The sequence below is a fragment of the Macrosteles quadrilineatus genome, unplaced genomic scaffold (genome assembly GCF_028750875.1).
Source record: "Macrosteles quadrilineatus isolate MER2022 unplaced genomic scaffold, UCM_ALF_1.0 Scaffold_3__2_contigs__length_128488019, whole genome shotgun sequence".
Classification (NCBI taxonomy): domain Eukaryota; kingdom Metazoa; phylum Arthropoda; class Insecta; order Hemiptera; family Cicadellidae; genus Macrosteles; species Macrosteles quadrilineatus.
This window is the reverse complement of record NW_026542596.1, coordinates 89,409,641-89,431,281: the sequence shown is the minus strand read 5'-3', so window position 1 is coordinate 89,431,281 and position 21,641 is coordinate 89,409,641. Positions and strand designations below refer to the sequence as shown.

Below are 21,641 nucleotides of genomic sequence, written 5' to 3'. Positions count from 1 at the left end.
GCCTATTAAATTTCAATCACGATCGTGGAAGACATCCTGTAAGAGTTCCACTACGTAATCTCCACTTAATCACAGTCCGGCCGAGTTTAGGATACATGCCAAATTTAATCCAAGGGTTATATTTTAATTACACTTAGGTGTTGAAGGTCGTTGTTTATTATCAGCTGACCTTGCATCAGCGCTGCCAACGGCTGTTAATTATCGATTTCCACTGCTCTGATAAGTTCATTAACTTTATCTGATCGCAGTACACACACGACCGACGAGGCGCTGTTTTGTATACATTACCAGCTATGCGGATACTGTATGCTCTGAGTACAGATTGTCTGTTCTGTGCGGAGGTTGACTTGGGTAGGACATTTTATGCAAAAAAATGAATAATCATATTAAAAGTGTAGGCCTAAATACAGAATTACTCTGTTACTGGGTTACACCTGAGGCCTGAGGTCTGTTTCTTAATAAACTAACATTAGTAAATCATTACATAAATACGATGGGTGTTCAATAAAGACTGACAGTAGTATACATACGAACAAACTAAGTACAATAATTTGTTTTTCAAGTTGGTATGAAACATTAAAGTATTATCAACAATAGAATCAGCTGTAACATTATAGCATTATTTTTTTCATTACAATCGCCTCTAAAGTTTACTCGTACAAAACATTACATGGTCGTTGTAATTAAGATATATTAATAGTTCGTAGGCTCCCGGAGTTTCTTAAAAGCTATCTCTTGTGTAAAATTATACGTTATACCTTAATGTTCCTGTAGATAACAATGTTATAAACATCTGTGATCGTGAGTGAGACAAAATCGTGAACATCTGCCCCGATCACGGAGGGCATTAGGCATTATCTTTGGCCGCAATAGTGGAAAAAAATCGTGGGCAACTCCTGTGGACGCAGCATCATCGTAAACAGTTGCCGCGATCGAGGAGACAATGTAATCGTCTCCCACCATATCAAAGACATATTCCGCGATCGTGGAGTCAACGTCACTCACGATAACACGAAATTGAGGGTGTTTGGATCAAATCCTGCCAAATCTAGAAAAACCCAAATTAATTGTAGGCTCTAATTCCATCTTGAAGATATATTTTCCTGAAATTTTACCGAAATTTTGGGACCCAACTTTATGACATATTAAAATATTCATCCCAATGATAACAACTTATTCAACACTAATGTCAAGTACTACCGTACTAAGTTAGTGTTCTTTCTTTAGTAATTATCATAAACAAATCATAAAGTGATAGGAGCATGCAGGTATTCTCCCTAAAAGGTGAAACTATATAAAAATAATGTCCCTTTGATAAAAATATGCAATGTACAGACTTCTCTAATTTTTACTCCCAGCTGTAAGTAAAACATGTGATTGGAATTTCATCAAATTGTTTTGATTGTCTGTTTATAATATTTCATTGTAATTTCTTCGCCAGCATGGCAACCCATAAAACCCATATAATATTTTTGATTTGAAATTTGATATGTTGTGCTTATTTTTGAGCCTATTTTAATTTACAAAGGGATTCTGCACATCGATAGGAATAGTATATTTCAATACTAGTCACGACAGTCCCATTTCGGGGCGAGAAAAAGTTTTACAGGCGAATCGAAGACGAGCGTGGGAAACATTATCTCGCCCCGGAATGGGACTTTCGAGACTTGTATTGAACGATACTTTTTATCACGAGGAAAAGTACTTCATCAAACTTAAAAAAAATATCTGATATTTCGTAATCTATTCATTTTCCTAATCTCAATAAAAATAAAATAAAACGAGAGCTTCAATACTACAAATAATCAAAACTGCAAGGTAAATATAAATTTGAGGTTTTAAATTAAGTGTTCTTTACTCTATGTTCTATCAGATTTAATCGTGTTTTTTTAACTATTTATTGCTTTATTGTTGTTATTTATTGTTGATTTTGTTTTATAAGGCGGTGCAGTTGTTTATTATTTTGTTTCTTCTATTCAACGAAATAATAAACAACTGCGCCACCTTATAAAACAAAATCAACAATAAATAATAACAACTAAGCAATAAATTTAAAAAAAAAACACGATTAAATCTGACAGAACATAGAGTAGAGAAAACTGAAATTTAAAAATTCAAATTTATATTTACTGCGCAGTTCTGATTATTTGTAATATTGAAGGCCAATAAGATAGAACCAATTTGTCAAAATTGGCGGACTCAAACGTTGCTACATGAAACGTCAAAACGGGCTTCAAATTTTACAATCTCATAAGAAGTCTACTTGCAGTATGCAAACTAAAAATGCAACTTGGAACGGACAAGTCTCGAATCAACAAACTCCCAATCGCTTGTGTAAAATGTCGATCGCAATTGCTCAACGCATTACAACTTTAGCTCTACTGGATTGATTTACACACGAGGTCAACCCTAGATGAAAGGAAAGGTGGAAATACCAAAAGTTGATCCTGTTTGAGCGCGTGCGAGCGTTGGTAGATCGCCAACAACGTTCCTACACAAACACAATATACATTATACACTATACAATACAATAGAAACATTCTGTACAACTGTAATCTAGTATTGACTGTGGAAATCAATAATGTTGAAGTAATTGATGTACTTCCCTTCACTGCTGAGAGTTTGTAATTACAAGTGTTATGGTAATTATTGTAGATTTGTAGGTTTCACTTGGAATGTGCTAGGATTATACATTAATGTGGTTCTCATAAATGAAACACACTCAGTAGATTTCTCATATTTTTACGGCAGTTTTAAGGGATTTTTCTGTCATGATTGTGCAGAGGGTGTTTTGTTGTTTACTTTGTATTTCTTGTTACTTAGCCTACTTAAAACTACTTTAACTAAATATAGCAATCCATTCGTTAATCATGTTTTGTTCTCGTTATTTTGTAAAGTCCTTGAATAAGAGAAAACACAAAAATAACCCGAGATTAGGCCTAAACATATCGGATTTTTGTCATTGTTAATCAACACAACGTGACTATAAAGGTGACATGGTACGCAATCCCTTATACTCATTATCTCCAGAAACATCCTTTCCAGGACCTCCTAGAACACAGCTTACCAGAAAAGAGGACTTTCCAGAAACATCCTTTCCAGGGCCTGGGTTACTCTAGAACACAGCTTTCCAGAAAAGAAGACTTTCCAGAAACATCCTTTCCAGGACCTGGGTTACTCTAGAACACAGCTTACCAGAAAAGAAGACTTTCCAGAAACATCCTTTCCAGGGCCTGGGTTACTCTAGAACACACATCTTACCAGAAAAAAGACTTTCCAGAAACATACTTTCCAGGACCTGGGTTACTCTAGAACACACATCTTACCAGAAAATGAGACTTTCCAGAAACATCCTTTCCAGGACCTGGGTTACTCTAGAACACACATCTTACCAGAAAAGAAGACTTTCCAGAAACATCCTTTCCAGGACCTGGGTTACTCTAGAACACAGCTTACCAGAAAAGAAGACTTTCCAGAAACATCCTTTCCAGGACCTGGGTTACTCTTGAACACACATCTTACCAGAAAAGAAGACTTTCCAGAAACATCCTTTCCAGGACCTGGGTTACTTTAGAACACACATCTTACCAGAAAAGAAGACTCAGTATCCTTTCCAGGGCCTGGGTCACTCTAGAAAACACATATTACCAGAAAAGAAGACTTTCCAGAAACATCCTTTCCAGGACCTGGGTTACTCTAGAACACACATATTACCAGAAAAGAAGACTTTCCAGAAACATCTTTTCCAGGACCTGGGTTACTCTAGAACACACATATTACCAGAAAAGAAAACTTTCCAGGAACATCCTTTCCAGGATCTGGGTTACTCTAGAACACACATCTTACCAGAAAAGAAGACTTTCCAGAAACATCCTTTCCAGGACCTGGGTCACTCTAGAACACACATCTGAGATTTAACATATCGGATTTTTGTCGTCGTTAATCCACAAACAAGATGACAAGGTGCGCAATCCCTGATACTCGTTATCTCAACCTCAACAGTGTTGACAAAATAACTAAACATGTATGTGTAATCTGTTGCTTGCACTCTGGTTTTACGTATACAAGCAAAGAGTAGAGCCATTGACCCTAAAAATCTATATAGCAAAAAAAATATATTATGTGTTTTATGTACTTAGGCTGTACAGTAATAGATGATACAATACAAATTTAAGAAAAATTTTGATTAGTAATGAATAGGTTAAAATAGTTTTCGGTTAGGTTAAATAGCAAAACACTTATCGAAAACAACAAATGCCCTATCTATACCGCATATAAACGAATCGTAAAATCGTCTCGTGCTGATCTATCAGAATAATAATATGAAGGAGTACGTTTAATCTATGGTGCAGGAAAGAAATTTAAAACCACCTAAAAATACATACATTTATATAACTTCCAACAAAAAACCTTCTTGCATTATTCCAAGTCAGTAGGACCCGCCGACTCAAGGGTAGGCTTAGTCTAATAATTTCAAAGAAAGGACTTGATTAATTTCATTATTCATTGTTGGTTATTCACAGTGTTAACAAGAGCGAGACCTCAACAGTAAGGACAGCACAAGGTGGCTCGGATAGTTTATGTACTTGTCCTGAGAATAATGACATTCTCTCCGTACGAGCACCAACACACTCCTTCTCAGTTTACATGTGTAGTAAGAACATTTAGGTGGAGAGAGTTATCAAAACAGGGTAGGTTCTCCTGGCATGGGAATATATCCATTTTGTTTTCCAGATAGGTTGATGTTGCTCCGATCTGTCAGATAACCCGGACGAATATACTTGGACTTTAGGTAACCAAGTATATTGATCATAATTTACTAAACTGTCATTTTACTGTATTAAAAGCAAAACTAATGAAACTATTGTAAAATTACAAATACCTGATTGTAGATGACAATCAAACTACAATCAAGTACTCCACACAAGCACAGATTCAACTCAATCTCGAAGATTCCACTTTCATCCTTGAAGGTGCAATAACAAAATTCGTCCTCAACTTAATTAACCGGTTGAGCAATTCAGAAAGACTTTCACAAGTTGCGATTACCATACAAAGAATATCACAAATTGTCGCCGCCCAAACCTTGGTACGGAGTTGTTGGACAAACTGTCTCTATGTTTACATTGATTTGATATTAAAGTAGACGCAGAAATATGTACCAAGTCCAGAGGTAGCAACATTTCCATAGTGCTAACATATATAGTTAGCAGTTTAGTTAGCAGAGGGTGTTACTGTAATAATTTTATTTTTACTTTTACATAGTTCTTGTGAACTTGAATAATTTGTGAGAAAAAAATGTTATAGTTTCAGATCGAGTTTCTTTTATTATGGCTGCCAAGAAACACTGCTTCAAATGCAATTTTGCAAGCCATACCAATGCTTTCCAGAAACATCCTTTCCAGGACCTGGGTTACTCTAGAACACAGCTTACCAGAAAAGAAGATTGTAGTTAAACCAAATTTTTGTAATCCTATATCCAATTTTTCAACCTTCATTTTTCAACAGCCTGAGAGAACCTATGTATTCCTCATGTATTCTCGACGCATTTTATTGCGTAATCATAAAATTATTAACCCAGTATGAGAAAAAACCAGAAACCATAAGTTGATAACATCACTCTGTCTATAAAGCTATGTCCTAAATCCAATTTTATACTGAAAGTTGACATGTTAAGTTGAGCCTCTCAATGAACGTACTGCTGTCAATTAGTGATTTCTCTCATACTTAAGTATCTATCTACCTACATATTAATAGGCAAGCATGCCTAACACATTTTTCCTCAGATCGTGTACATCGCAGGGGAAATCTACGCATGCAGTTAGAAATATGAAGATAATTTTGAAGAGTAGGCTGCCCCACTGTTTAAGAAATAGTCTTTAATCAATTTTTTTGCTGTAGTGAAATTATATACAGGACAATAGCCTATAAAGATCATTTAGGACATACTGGTCAGATGTGCTGACCAGTTTTTTGTTTTAAAAGAGGTGTCTTGATTCAGACCAGACAGCTATTTCATCATGTATTTTATGTTTTAGTTTTAAGAATTGACAGATGATTTTGTTGTACAGTATTGCTGTTACATTTTTAAAGTTTTAATAATTGTAATTACTTTTATCATCATAAATATTGACAAAATTTCTATCGATGTACATTGTGAGTATGTTTTATCTATGACTAGCTGTTGAACCCGTGCTTTGCAACGGGAAGATAGAAACAAAATAGAAACATTTTAATCTTTACATTTGTTGCATATAATAGTTACACATCCCCCAAGGCTTTTAGAAACAAAATTCAACTTTTATGGCCTTAATAGAAACGTTTAAGTTATGACTTTTGAATATGGTAAGTAGTGGATACCACCATTTCATCTCCCTTAATAACATATCTTTTTATTTATTATTGACAATTTAAATTTCCATTTTGAAGTTACTGCTAATTATCAAATTTAAATGAAACTCTTTTTTAAATTTCACTCTTTTTTATATTAAATCACAAATCCTTACATCTTCAGTTTCTTCACTCACAATAAATCATTAGCAAAACTAAGTCAGCTGTTATAAACTTTAGAAATATTGCTATGCCTTTTCAATACAGTCTTTTGAAATATTAAATAAAACTATATCTATAGTTATAGGTACTATAAAAAATGTTAAACAAATAATTTAGCATTAAAGACAGCAGACAAAACTAATATCATTATCAAAGCATCAAGAACTAAACAATTTAACAGCAAATACAGTGTTTCATTGCATCTCTGATTGTACTCTACAAAAATATCAACAAACAACTTAATATACAAACCAGTTCTTTTAATCAGTTCCATCGTCCATTGGCTTTACATTTTCACACTTACCATAAAGTAAACATAGTAAAGATATTTCATTGATTTTAGAAACAAAAGAACACTGTGTACTGCTTAGTTTTATGATATTTTCCTTGGTTTAATTTAATCAGTGGTGTGGCAAAACACAAATAATAAATGTATAAAATAAAGTAAATGTGAACTGAAAGCTATGTTAAGATAAAACAAGAGTATTTTGTATTATCATTTGATAATTAATTATAGTTACACATAAACACAACAGATTTTGTACAACAGATTTAAAAAAGCAAAAATCAACGACACATTACAGTTTAGTTATTGATGATATTCTTTAGTTTAATTTATGCATGGTTTAGCAAAACACAACAACTTAATTTACCTAAATGTACATATAAAAAACAATGTGATGTGCAAGTTATGTTAAGTTAATCTAACACATGTTAAGGAGTTCGAATCTATTTAAAGTAGCCTCCAAATTCATATAAAACATCTATACATTGTAATTTTCATACTGTTTCCATGAAATCATATTAATAACATTATTTTCATAACTTAAGACACTTTAAACAAATCCAAAGCAGAGCCGGAGTTGATACAGCAACGGTTATAGAATATTTTTTTTATATAATCATTGAAATAGTTTTAGAATAAATAATCCATGATAAAAGGTTAGAATAAACCTACCTCATAGTTATGGAAAATATTATATTTAATTTCTTTGTATCAGCTGTCTGAAATTGTGAAATATGCAGTTTAGCAGTTCTTCTTGTTTACATTTAAATGTCAAAGCAAACGTAAACAAACATTGTTAGTGTTCTCATTGCAGTCATGGAGACCAATCAATATTTACTTTTAAAATCTTCACCTCACAACTTTTAAAGCCAAAGGGGCAAAGCCTACGGTCAGTATCGAAACGTGAATAGTCCTATAATGGTCCTTGGTATGGTAACTATATTTTTGTAAAATTTAAGGCCAGTTTGTTCAGTAGTTTTTGCGCCTATTAGTAATACACATACAGACAGACACCATTAGATTTTTATATAATAGTATAGATTGTACCACAAACAAGATGTTATGAGTTAGTAAATAAAGAATTTGAATTTGATTTAAAAACTCAATCTGGTCAAGTTCATGTACATACATTGTAAGTGCGTAGGATATCACGATAATTAGTGTACAAAGATATCTGATTTTGATGAAATTTTATACAAAAGTTTTTTTATTTGAACTAGTTAAGCGAACCATGCTGATCGGACAATGAGAACGGGGTTTGGAGTGGAAATTGTTTTTCCCTATTTTTTTTAGTTCAAAACAAAACATTCTGTAATTTATTTCCAAACCATTTTGTAGAGGTTAGAACAAAAAACAGTACATTTGAGCGTTAATGTAAGTACGCATAACTAAAAAAAATCCAAAAACTGTACATTGGAAATTGTTTTTAAGGATAATAAATAAACTGATGTAGTTGGCTTGTTTATAAACACTTTATGAAAGTTTGCAACTTTATTCATTTCGTCATATACGATTAAAATTTTATCAAAAACACATTTAGCCTTTAAGCAGCAAATTTAAAAGTGCTTCTTATTACGAATGTTATTTAAATACGAATCTAACATTACCTTTTATGGAAATATATTTGTCAAAATCCAATCAGACGAATTGAAATTCGCGTAATCTGCAGGTTTGCTGCGGCGGGGGTATCTCAATCAGCTATAAGGACTACTGGTTCATACCCAGATGTGCTGATACACATTCGCTCGCTGACCAGCAGCCAAGCCCATGTATCTGTCAGTCATATCTGGTAATTCCAATTGTCTATCGACTACTTTACGTCCCGTTCCATATCCTATTGTTCCCGTCATTCCGGATACAGTTTAACATTTGCGCGGGAAACACTGGACACTAATGTAATTCAAACAAGCCTCTGACCATAGATAGCGTTGGTCATTTGGAATTTCTGATTGGGTTTGTACACTAGATCCTTTTGCTTTTCCGTTTACTAGTGTTATGAAAGTTATCATCAACCACGGGATCTTTCCATCACCATTGATGATTAAATCTACATTTGACTATTATATAACAAATCATTGACTTTGTTTATCTAAAAAAACATTAAGGTTTTTTCTCGTATTTCTTGCTTATAAAATACCGGGTGTCACAAATAATATAGCTGTCTCTGCAAAACCAGTGTATACATGCCAAAATAAGAAAACGATTTCCGGTAACATTTGTTTATATGGTTTAACCATAATCCCCCATTGTGTAATGTTGCTAAAGTAATTGATGATTCAAACCCCCTTGGTTGCATTTGTATAAAACTTTAAAAAGTAAAAAAAATTTGTATCAAACTTTCAAAATGGCGGCTAAGTCAAACACGAGTTAATACTTAAATAATTATTAATTATTAAATACAATTGGAATAACTATGATATTACATAAGAGAAATCACAAAAGTTGCAAAAGCCTTTAAACTGTAACTTTTAACCACAATGGTGTTTTGCACAATTTTTAGAACTATAAAGACCATAATAACATTCTAATTTTAATCCAAACCAACTTTGTTTAGAAAATCCAATTTTTAGTTTTTTATGGAATTTTGTGAGAAAATAAAAAATTAGCAATATTTACATAAACCATATTTTCAATAACCTGCACTTGGAAAAATTGCATTTCCAAAACCCTATTAAGAATATGTACATATGGGTTTTTTCAGTAAATTTTCCGTTAGTCCTAATTCTGTTATTTTCTGTTAGGGCCTACAATAACTTAAAAACCTTATTTTTTACAGCAATGTGTGGTAATCACTATTTTGTTTAGGATTAGAAGGGACATATATTTTACAAATTTAAATCAAAAGCGGGGTTTTCAAAAATGCAATTTTCTGTTATTTATATTTTTTTTTACATAAGTTAAAATAGCTTGAGAACCGTAATTTTACAGCAATGGAAGTAGTAACATTTTGTTCAGAATTTACTGCACTGTAATTTTATCAAAATCGTCTGGACCATTTTTGAGAACATTCGAATTTTTCTGTTATTTTAAAACAATTTTTGTGACAATCAGAAAAGTTCAACCACAGGTAATAAATATTCTCTATTGAAGTCTGTGGTTCAACTAAACACATGACACAATTAATTGAGTTTTTTCATGTGTAATGTGTTATTTATCACCTCTCACTCGACGTTCTGTACCCACGAGCACCTCAGTTTCCATATGCACAGGTCTTGGAACAGCTCCTGGGATAACAGCTATTTGTGTAATAGCTTCACAGTATATCTTTATTGGACCTGGTTAGATAGCTGTTTCTTTTAACAGTTGCGAACTGTGCATTGTAATTTTGTAAAGGACTAAAGGTGTTTATTGGTTTTTGGTTTATTCTGTACTGTTTGTTTACTTTTGACTTGAGCTTTGAGCTGATTGAAAAGGTGTTTTATGATTATGAAAATTAAAGTGCTGTGAGTGTAATGAAGCTTTTGTTATTAGGTATTGACAATTAAATGTTTTGCGTGCATCAATTATTTATACAGTTTTTAATGTTCACTTAACCTATATTTTTCGGATTCCTCAAGAAAGAGTGATTGTTAATAGGTTAGGTTGAGTTGTGTTATTAATTGAACTTTTTCAAAGGCAATAACAAACTTGGACCTAAACTCAACTGAAAGGCCCAACTGCGCAACTAACTTAAAATAAACCTAGACCTACCACTACCAAACCAAAACTGCAATCTAAAATTCACACACAAACACAACTCAACCTAACCTATTAACAATCACTCTTTCTTGAGGAATCCGAAAAATATAGGTTAAGTGAACATTTAAAACTGTATAAATAATTCATGCACGCAAAACATTTAATTGTCAATACCTAAATCAGCTTCATTACACTCACAGCACTTTAATTTTCATAATCATAAAACACCTTTTCAATCAGCTCTAAGCTCAAGTCAAAAGTAAACAGCAAACAGTACAGAATAAACCAAAAACCAATAAACACCTTTAGTCCTTTACAAAATTACAATGCACAGTTCGCAACTGTTAAAAGAAACAGCTATCTAACCAGGTCCAATAAAGATATACAGTGAAGCTATTACACAAGTAGCTGTTATCCCAGGAGCTGTTCCAAGACCTTATGTGCATGTGGAAGCTAAGGTGCTCGTGGGTACAGAACGTCGAGTATCACCTCTCTACTTACCAGTGGGACTCATAATTTGTCTACACATTCAACCTCATTACTCTCCCACTCCCAGTTACAGTTTGTACATGTATCTACATCACTAGTTGTAATATCAGCTGGAGATCGTGATCCTATTGTACCTATTGTACGAGGCAGGTCTACCATTTACAATAGAGAAAGTATTGTACACACAACGTGAAGGGTGGATTGGTTTTACCTTTGTGATAGAATGGGATTTTGGTTTATAATATATTGAGAGCTTTAGACTAAACATTAAAATCGGTTAGGCCTAAGTATATTTGTTCAGTTGAACCATAGACAAATAGAATAAATATAGACTGTGAAAGGAAGGTTCCGGCGCCCACCGCTAGGTTTGCGCCGTAACTACACAGCACTCCTAGCGGTGGACGCCGGAACTTATGCTAACCGCAGCACAGCTGACGGTCTATATTTATTCTATTTTATGGTTGAACCTAGTACGACATGGCAATCATCTAAAAAATAATCGACAATACATTTACGTGGGTCCTCTTAGCCTGAAAAAACTTTACTTATCCATACCCCCTCTTCATTTTTCAATGGGCTGCATCAGAAAAACCTTGTAGAAACTGTTAAGCTTTAAAACTCTGTGCACCTTTATAATGGTAACAAGCACTTCTGGTTTGGTTTGACAAATTTTCCTGCGGCCACATCGGTTATTTTGTGGCAATTTTAAAAACCTTAATAAAATCAAAGCACCGTCAAGTGATGCCTTATTTCAAGGGGTTTTAAAAAAGAAGAACATCAGTATCAGTGAATGCTAGGGTCGTTATCTAAATCCAGTACAAAATGGGGGAATTTTTCAATTTCATTTTGCAACAGCCTGAGAGAACCTATGTATTCCTCATGTATTCTCGACGCATTTTTTTATTACCGCCATGTCGTACTAGGTTGAGATACAGACCTTTAGTTTTCGCTGTAATTCTTATTTCACAAAGCTTTTTGAAATACAGTATCGTCCAGTGGAGCTTTACATTTTACATTATTTGACATTTTTAAGCTGCCCCAAGATATCCCATTTTTGGGAACCCGGGGGAAATAACCATACTGTATATAATGTGTACTTCTACAAAAAGTGTGTATGGCTTAGGTTCCTTTGTGTAACCCATTCAAAAGAGGGTATCCATACTTTTGCTTAACCACGTACAAGATAGTAAATACAATACATAATTAAGAGTAAAGTATCAACTGTATTAATCCCTCGAAATTTTACGACTCCCTAACTACGTGTGCAAAGACAAATTTTCCTCTCTGGCAACTTACATCTAAAGCACCTCAATCTACACACACACTAAGGACTGGAGTTGATGCATCAATTTGCACAAACTAATAACTTCCTCGTTCAACAATGTGATTTACAATTTAAATAGCAACGTAACACCTGATGTTGATTGTCGATCAGCTGTTATCAGATGTTTTGGACGTGACGTAATTGACAAGATCAAGAGCGCCAAGTTCAATGTCGGCCCCGCCTACCCGGATACTTGGATTAGGAAGTCCAAGTCCAAGCTGTTAACAGAGTCATTAGATTTCATGGGAAATTGAGAGGGAGACTTTCCAATAGTTTATGGTTATGTCAGGCGGAAGGGAGTGTCTACGGCTCCCGTGGTCAACTCCCCCACGAGAATTACTGTATGTAAGTTGTTTGATAATTAACGAGTTTTAAAACCTTCTAGTAAGGTTGAACATTGGTAGAATTAATCGATTTTAGTTTGATCATTTTGGTATATAAGGGATCACATTTGTATGAACTTGCAGGAAAACAAACTTGTTTGCAAGGTTTTAACAACGTTTTTAAAAGCATTTTTCACTTAAGTCACCGAATATTTTTTACATCGATATCACTAAAATTGAAGGTTACCTACACTCTTTCGGCTTTAACTTTGTCACATTCGTTTTTTACTTTTCGCACTCGTTTTACTTTGCCCTAACAAACAGACAGACGATGGTGTGCGCGGAAATAAGTTGGCAACACTGACTGTATGTATTCGATAAAACTATTAGCTGTTACCGTACTGTTTGCGAGTTAAATACGAATACAGGATTGCAGGGGTGTAGGCTTATAAAAAGATCAAATCTATCTAATAATAAAATAATGGTTCACTCCAATCTGAGGAACCAATTAGCATACTACATTTAGATAAACAATTAAAATACAACTTAACGTATTTAACCGTTGTTATAAGTTATATCATACATTTATAAGTATTACTTAATTACTAATAGAGACAATGTTTCATAATTTTCTTAGTAATAATTTCATAGCACCGAAATAGTATAAAGAAATAACTAAGAATATAAAATAATTTTACATGGACCTACTACCGGATGGACCCAAATATAACATTAATGCAAATACGTCCGTCCTGGGGCTCAAGTAAGAAAGATCTAGAACCATCAGAAAACGTATTGTTATGTTTTATGGGGACTTTTAGTAAAATGCAACGCGTGATTCTCAAGAAATGTATCTTTTTGTGCAATAGTTTATAACACGCAATATATAATTGAAGAGGGATTGCTTTAGTTCTTACAAACTTGATTCGGATCTATTAAGCTGCCATTTCATCTACTAATACCTGAGAATATGCTAGATTTCTGAATTTATAGTCGAACTACTGATAAAGCACAATATTGCTTACTGGGGTTTAACTATGGACCCTTCCACGACCTATGCACAGTGTCCTACAATACTTTAGATATCATTTTCGTCTCTTAAATTTCTATTTGTTCTTTCTCACCCACGATCTTTTAAGCTGTTTTTCAACATGCCACTTTTGCAAACAATACAGCTACATTCTCTCTAATAGTCCATCACAGAATTTAACATTACCACCATAGCCATCGACTTAAACACCATGATCACCATAGCCATCGACATAAACACCATGACCACCTTAGCCATCGACATACACCATGACTACCATAGCCATCGACATAAACAACATGACCATCATAGCCATCGACATACATCATGACCACCATAGCCATCGACATACACCATGACCACCATAGCCATCGATATAAACACCATGACCACCATAGCCATCGACATAAACACCATGACCACCATAGCCATCGACATAAACACCATGACCACCATAGCCATCGACATAAACACCATGATCACCATTGCCATCGAAATAAACACAATGACCACCATAGCCATCGACATAAACACCATGACCACCTTAGCCATTGACATAAACACCATGACCACCATAGCCATCGATATAAACACCATGACCACCATAGCCATCGATATAAACACCATGACCACCATAGCCATCGACATAAACACCATGACCACCATAGCCATCGACATAAACACCATTACCACCATAGCCATTACAAAACACCATGACCACCATAGCCATCGACATAAACACCATGACCACCATAGCGTCGGCCGCGTCCGGGAAAGGTGAGCGGAGCCGGGAGGGCGTTCGACAGCATTGAACGCACAATTGCATATATTTTATAGTTAACTATCGATTTATTCATTATTACAGATCCGTCTCCCTATCTTATTCCGATATCTATGTTTACCGGACAGGTAAATAAAATATGGACAACGGTAATAGTTTGAAAGTATTGTAGAAATAGTGAAAATGAAAGGTCAACCGATTTGTAAGAAGAATGGTGACATGAATTAATCAATGTGTACTTGCATAAGACTCTTCAGACATGTTCTTTTCTTAAATATGATTAAATGAGCTTTGTACTAATATAATCTTGATAGGCTAATTATGGCGTTCTTTGCGGTTATCACGCTACTGGGCTTATTTTCTTGAAGCATAGCTTTAAGCTAAACCCGATCGACACTTAGTTCAGTCAGTCCAAGAATTTACATATAGGTAACCCAGATAGCAAAAAATACTTGATTAAAGCTTGAAACAAGTTTGATTTGTCAAATCTGCAAACTTGAATCAAGTTTGCTCGGATGGGTCCGTAAACTTGATTCAAGTTAATATCATGCGTCGAAGTTCCCGCTCTTCCAGTTTGAATAAAACTTGAAACATCTAATTTGAATAAAACTTGAAATTTCTAATTTGAATAAAAATTGAAACATCTTATTTGAATAACACTTGAACTATCTAATCTAAATATAAATTGAAAAAATACTTGATTCAAGCTTGAAATAAGTTTGGTTTGTCAAATCTGCAAACTTGAAGGATCGGGTTTGTAAACTTGATTCAAGTTAAAATCATGCGTCGAAGTTCCCGCTCTTCCAGTTTGAATAAAACTTGAAATATCCAATTTTAATAAAACTTGACATTTCTAATTTGAATAAAAATTGAAACTAATATAATGTAAATACCTCGTCACAGCTCTGTAGTTTCTGTAGATTACAGCTGTTTCGGCATCAAAATGCCATCCTCAGATATACATACATCCACCTGAATTGGCGTCGTTAAACTGTACACATACACGAACACGATAAAAACACAAAAACACGTAAAACAAGAGACAGGCCTGTCGCGTACATGATTGCTACGAGTACGGTCAGCTTCCGTACTCGTAGCAATCATGTACGCGACAGGCCTGTCTCTTGTTTTACGTGTTTTTATCGTGTTCGTGTATGTGTACAGTTTAACGACGCCAATTCAGGTGGATGTATGTATATCTGAGGATGGCATTTTGATGCCAAAATAGCTGTAATCTACAGAAACTACAGAGCTGTGACGAGGTATTTATATTATATTAGTCACCAATTCAGCTCAGGGGCTAAACCATGTCGATTGAAAAATTGAAACATCTAATTTGAATATAAATTGAAGAGTACAAGAAATAATTCTTTTTTAGCCACTTACAAGCTCTTTTTATTTCTGAAAATTTAATTCATATGCTTTTACCAGGATTCACACAGTCTTGACACATGTAATAAAAATTTCATATTTTTTAGGTTGAGATGCATAGCACAATATAATCTTCCAATATTTCAGATAATTTTTCACAATCACAACATAATCTAATAACTTCAATGCCTCTAGTTGTTAAATGCCAAGACACTTCTCCAAATAAAAAAGCGAGATACCATCTAAAAACTTATTTTTATAAAAGAGCAGGAGAACATGGGTTATTTTAGTTTTCAACCCTACAATTTTACATATTATTACTATTCAGTACGTAGAATTCAGAATTCTTTGAAATTAAAAATAAAACACAAGAGGTAATTTGTCTAAATAGATTTATATTGAAGATTTACATAACTCATTTACATTTTAAAATGCCTCGTATCTTTAACTTTCAACAAACAATTCCCTCAAAAATTCCTCATTTTACGATTACTTTAATAATACAGAGTAAGTTATCTATTCAACAAGATCTTCATCCCCATTGAGTGGAACTTCCTCCCCACTGTCCACAAAGGCAGGTTTTTTCCCTCTGAAAAAAGTCAAAACAAATAGAATCAATATTAAATTTAAGGATAATTAACCAAAATGATTAATTTTGTATCTGGTATAAAAAAATAGGCAAGTAAGCAACATTTTAAACTAACACAGTTTAACTCACAACCAGTGTAGGCCTGTTTAATGAAAATTAATTTATTCCTACAATGATATACAAATACAATATATGATCTTCCCAATAATATTAATATTAATTATTAATATGTATAAAACACAATTACATTTTTATTGTCAAAAAATGCTAGACACAAGCCCAGGATTGTTTTCACATTACTTCAGTGAATCTGCGGGATTTTATATTTTATCGTTTAAGTATAAAACTAGTGATAGTTCTTGGTTGGTTATCTTAAATATAGCCAAGACATTTGTTACAAATCTTGCTCATACTTTACAAATATATATATAAGCTTTCATTTACTATATAAATTAACCCAGGTAAGCCCAGCATTGCTATGAAACATGAAAACCCCTCTACAAGAATAAAAATACAAGCATTTTTCTTTTTGCGAATTTCCCTATAGGGAAGTAGCTATTACCGTAGGTGGCATGGTAAGACCTAGGCCCGGGACAAATTTACTTTTTCATTTTGATGTCCCCAGAGCCCAAAAACACAATTTGTTCACATTTTTATATAATGTGTATATAGATTTATATATATATATATGACCGTGAACACAATAACTTGAGTAAGTTAATTTTTGTCAGATTTTGATGAAATTTGGTTTGAAGGTGTAGCCTAAGGCGGGATAAACTTGAATAAGTTCGCGAACCAGCATGATTGGACCATGGGAACGGGGTTTTACGGGGGGTTTTATGGGGTAAAAATGGGTTGTAGGATTGATTTGAGACCATTCATCACATGTCTAAAGATCAAAAGATTTAAAAGGTATTAAAAGTCTTGGCATCTTGTGTTTTGTTTACAGTAATTATCCCAAAGTGTCTATAGTCTGGCTATTTTTACAGAATTAACATTATTGGCTTATATGTTTTGCATTACACTTTTATCATGTAACAAGTATGAGGCACGTCAGTTTCAACTGTCTCCTCCCCTGTATAATAGAGTCCACTGTACCGGTACAGTATTATTAGGCTATAGGAGGTCACGAATTGTGGATATTTATAGGGATGCACTGTGGATGCGATGCTCACTGGTGTGGATTAACGTCCGCACTAGTGAGTACTACGACTATCCGCAGTACTATCCTGATAATTAGACCAATTCGTAAATTACAAGGAAAAATGTGGTTCGGATTCCACTATAAACTGTAGGTCCCTTAGTTGCCATTAGCTGTATGGGCTATTAATTAACAGCTGTGTCTAAGGAACATGTCGGCCTTAGTCACTAACAAGACTACAAGATCGCGCCACTCATCCTACACTCATCCTTCACTCATATTTGGGTTAAAATACGCACATAGTGGCGTCCCCATCTTAAATAATTGATATAATTGATATAATTGACCATTGGAATTCTAATGATGAGTTGAATAGTTAGTTTTTTTATCCTTACCTTCTTTCACATCTGGTTTTGGCTTGTTGAAGCCACTTAGCAACAACGCTTGTAACTTTGGCTTCCGTGGCTTCACTTGTGCCGAACATTTTCTGTGCAGCAGCTAAAAAAAAAAAAATACTTAAAATGAACTTAATAGGCCTACAGAATAGTAGCCTACATTTAACCCCTAAGACCTAAAGTTTGTCTTCCCATTTCAAACCTGGGGTTAGGTTTAATTTCTGAAGTTTCAAGATTTTACTTTCATATCATCCTTAATATTTTAATAAATCAACTGTTTGACAAGTTCGCTACTGATCGGTTGTACTTTCGCCGGTAGGGCGATCAAAATAGACCGATCCTAATATTCAACGTCACTGATGGACTAAAGGTAGTAAATTAGTCAGTAGCGATTAGTAAACCTTCATTTGATTTTTCCATTATCAGCAAGTTTGGTTAGATAGGTTAGATTACAACAGTTTAATTTTTATATTACACAAATAATAATTTTTTTACTCTCATTTTGCCCGTATTAAAATTCCGCAGGTGAAATAAAAATTGTGCCACCCCTACAGTGCCTATCTTAACCGCTTCTGGTTAAAAATAATCCAGCTGTAGGCCGATGTGTATAACTTTATTTAGAAGATCTTTATTACATAACCTGTGTCTAAACTTAAGCCTAGACCTAAGTTATTGTAGTAATAAAATATTTATGTTCAAACACCCAGGTACAGTTCTGCAATAAACCTACAAAAGGCCTATTTTATATCATCAAATGCAACTTTTATTCGATAATTTAACTTAGGTAACTTAATAAAATATTAAGTTAAGTTAGGAGTACGTTATTTTTCCATAAAATACTTAAGTAAAGTTATAACTTTAAATGTTTGACTCAGATCAAAATATTTCATTCGATGTAAAATATTAAGTTTAACTTAGGCCAGAGTTTCTCTTAAAGTGAGGTCCGCAAGCATTTTTTTGTTGGGTCCACGAAAAACATTTAAACCAAATTTATTTTTATATGTATTGTAAATTATATTGTACTAGCCTATTTTGCTATATGCTAAAGGATTAAAATTAAGAAAAATGCAAACGAACTTAAACCTAAATAAGTAACTTACTTATTTATTTAGGTTTAAGTTTGTTTGCATTTTTCTTAATTTTTATTTTAATAAGTTGCTTAAAGGCCTATTTTGCTTGGAGCGATTGCAGCGATAGTCATGTGGCGATAATCGCTCCGCAATACTAGCTGGGCACTGCTCTGACGGAGTTTGCGTTGTCCTATTTTGCTTGGAGCGACTATTGCAAGAGCCGCTAGCTACAGACGCGGACCACTGCCCTGGGTACCAGTCTGAGCGATAATCGTGCCGCGACTGATGCACAGTAAAAACATGCACAGAACCTCAAAACAGTCCAGTTCACTCAGTAGGCACATTAATAATAGCCTACGGGTTAAAATAGCGATAATTTACTTTTTTGTTCACATTACTTTTTCCATTCATGTGCTGTTAAGGTTGTACTATTTTGGTTATTTTCCCTTACACATTAATTTCATTTTCTATATTTAATTGAAGAAGAAACAGGTGACTCTTTATTACCAGCAAACTTTGCATTGTTTTTGCTCAAATGGTTGTTTTTACTTTTTTTTTAGGTAATCCTCGTCTATTCCAATTTAAATATAAAATGCTTGACTGTGTGCTATTTAGTTGTAGGTTTTAATACTGTACCTAGTGTACCTATCAGTTTTTTGTATGAATAAATATTTTTTATTTAGACTCCAAGTTTTATTTCCGACATTTATATAGGCTACTCTTATTGATATCACTAATTTGTTTTTATTGATATAAATATATTTTTTTATTGATATCACTACAGTTTTCTATTTGTATCCTACCTAGTGACATCTAGTGATACGTATCCGTCCAAAATCCTACGTATCACTATGTATTTTCTATCGATCGTCTATTGATACTTCCACTAGGGTCAAGTAGAGCCTTGTTTTTTAACTCCTCCCTGAGTAGATACTTTAAAAAGTTACAACACGCACTCATGACCTCACCACTGTGAGTGCTGGTATTCAAATAACTATGAAAAATCGTGCAAAGACCGAAAATCAATCGTTCTAAGCAAAACGGCCGCTGTAACAGCGATAGTAACTGAGCGATAATCGCTGTGCGACTATCGCTACAGTCGCTCCAAGCAAAATAGGCCTTAAGTTAAGTGGACTAAATCAAAGTTAAGTTAACTTAATGCCAATTTTAGTTTAATGGAGAAGAAATGTAGCCTATATCAGATACTCATCGTCTGATAGCTGACCAGACTCTTACTGCGATTAAACGTAGGTTACTGCATTTTATCCGACAGTGTCACTAACAAAGTAGGCTTAAATATCGAGTAGGCTACTGAAGTAACTTAGCTTTAAGTTCCTAGCCCTAAGTTATAAGTTACCTACACATTAAAATATCATGGTATAAAATATGGCATTAAGTTAAGTCTAAAGCCGGGTTTTCCTAGACGCGGAAGAGGAGCGCGGAGAGCGGAAAATCGATTAACATGGCATTCCGCTCCGCTTCTAGGAAAACAGTAACATTAAACTAACTTATTTAAGACAAGAGGAGTTCACTCTTCACGCTACTCTCTCCCCGCCTAGAAAAACCAAGCTTTATAGAATAGTCTACAACGTAACTTAGGCCCATTATGGCGAATCTAGGCTATAACTTACCATAGTCTATACTACGCCTATAAACAGTGAAGACAATGCCTAAGTTAGACCAAACCACAATAAGTTACCTATCTTACATGGAGAACTTGATATCCAAGCTGGTTAAAAAATGTTTTTAGGCATACAAACAACTCAAACAAACTAAGTTAGGCCGATAAGTTGACAACAAATTATCGGTCATATTTAAATACACTTCACCTCTAACCTTTTTATTTTTTAGGCTAGGCTACTCATTGCACGTAGGCTGACCAACTCAAAAGTGGCTTGCTTTTTGCTTTAGGCTATACTTAGTTCTTTCAAAATTTTCACTGATTTTGAGTTTACTTAATTTCTTCCTAGGCTATTCTCGTAATTAAGACGATTTGATTTTGTTAGCCACAATCCTTGAGTTTACTTAGTTTGTGCTAGGCCTAATCAAGAACTTACCTTGATGGATAAGAAGAAATATGCCTAGATGACACTTAATAAAAAATCAGCTTCAACAATAAATAATAACTTGAACAACTCAGCACCACAATATCGATATTCTCAATGAGAGAGATTGAGAATGAATCACTCACAAAATTACACAAAGACAAAGCAATATGGCCGATGTCGTCTTCAAGTGTCGGTCCCGCCGTTAGCGTCGTTCCCGCTCGGAATTGTGGGTAACTTACACTCGACTCCAATTCGAATCCAACGTGATACTTGAAAGCTGTAATTTTAAGCCAACGTAAGCGTAATGGAAGTGCATTGTGGGTAATATTACACTCGACTCGGGTTCGAATCTAATGTGATATTTCAAAGCTGTTAATACAAGCAAGTGCAAGCGTAATGGTAGTGTGTTGTGTATGACTGGGACGGGTGGCGTCGTCCTGTAATCCAGCTACTAGGAGGTCACGAATTGTGGATATTTATAGGGATGCACTGTGGATGCGATGCTCACTGGTGTGGATTAACGTCCGCACTAGTGAGTACTACGACTATCCGCAGTACTATCCT

The 21,641-nt window shown here is 34.3% G+C and overlaps 1 long non-coding RNA gene across 1 annotated transcript; it reads right to left on the bottom strand.

Annotated features, from left to right (window-relative positions):
* Nucleotides 1-16,274: 16,274 nt before the first annotated feature.
* On the bottom strand, nt 16,275-21,207 carry LOC128988415 (uncharacterized). Its single transcript, XR_008490380.1, has 3 exons — nt 21,087-21,207; nt 17,960-18,062; nt 16,275-16,423 (listed from the first exon to the last, which is right to left on the bottom strand). It is a non-coding gene; the product is annotated as an uncharacterized LOC128988415 (long non-coding RNA).
* Between the last annotated feature and the right edge of the window lie 434 nt (nt 21,208-21,641).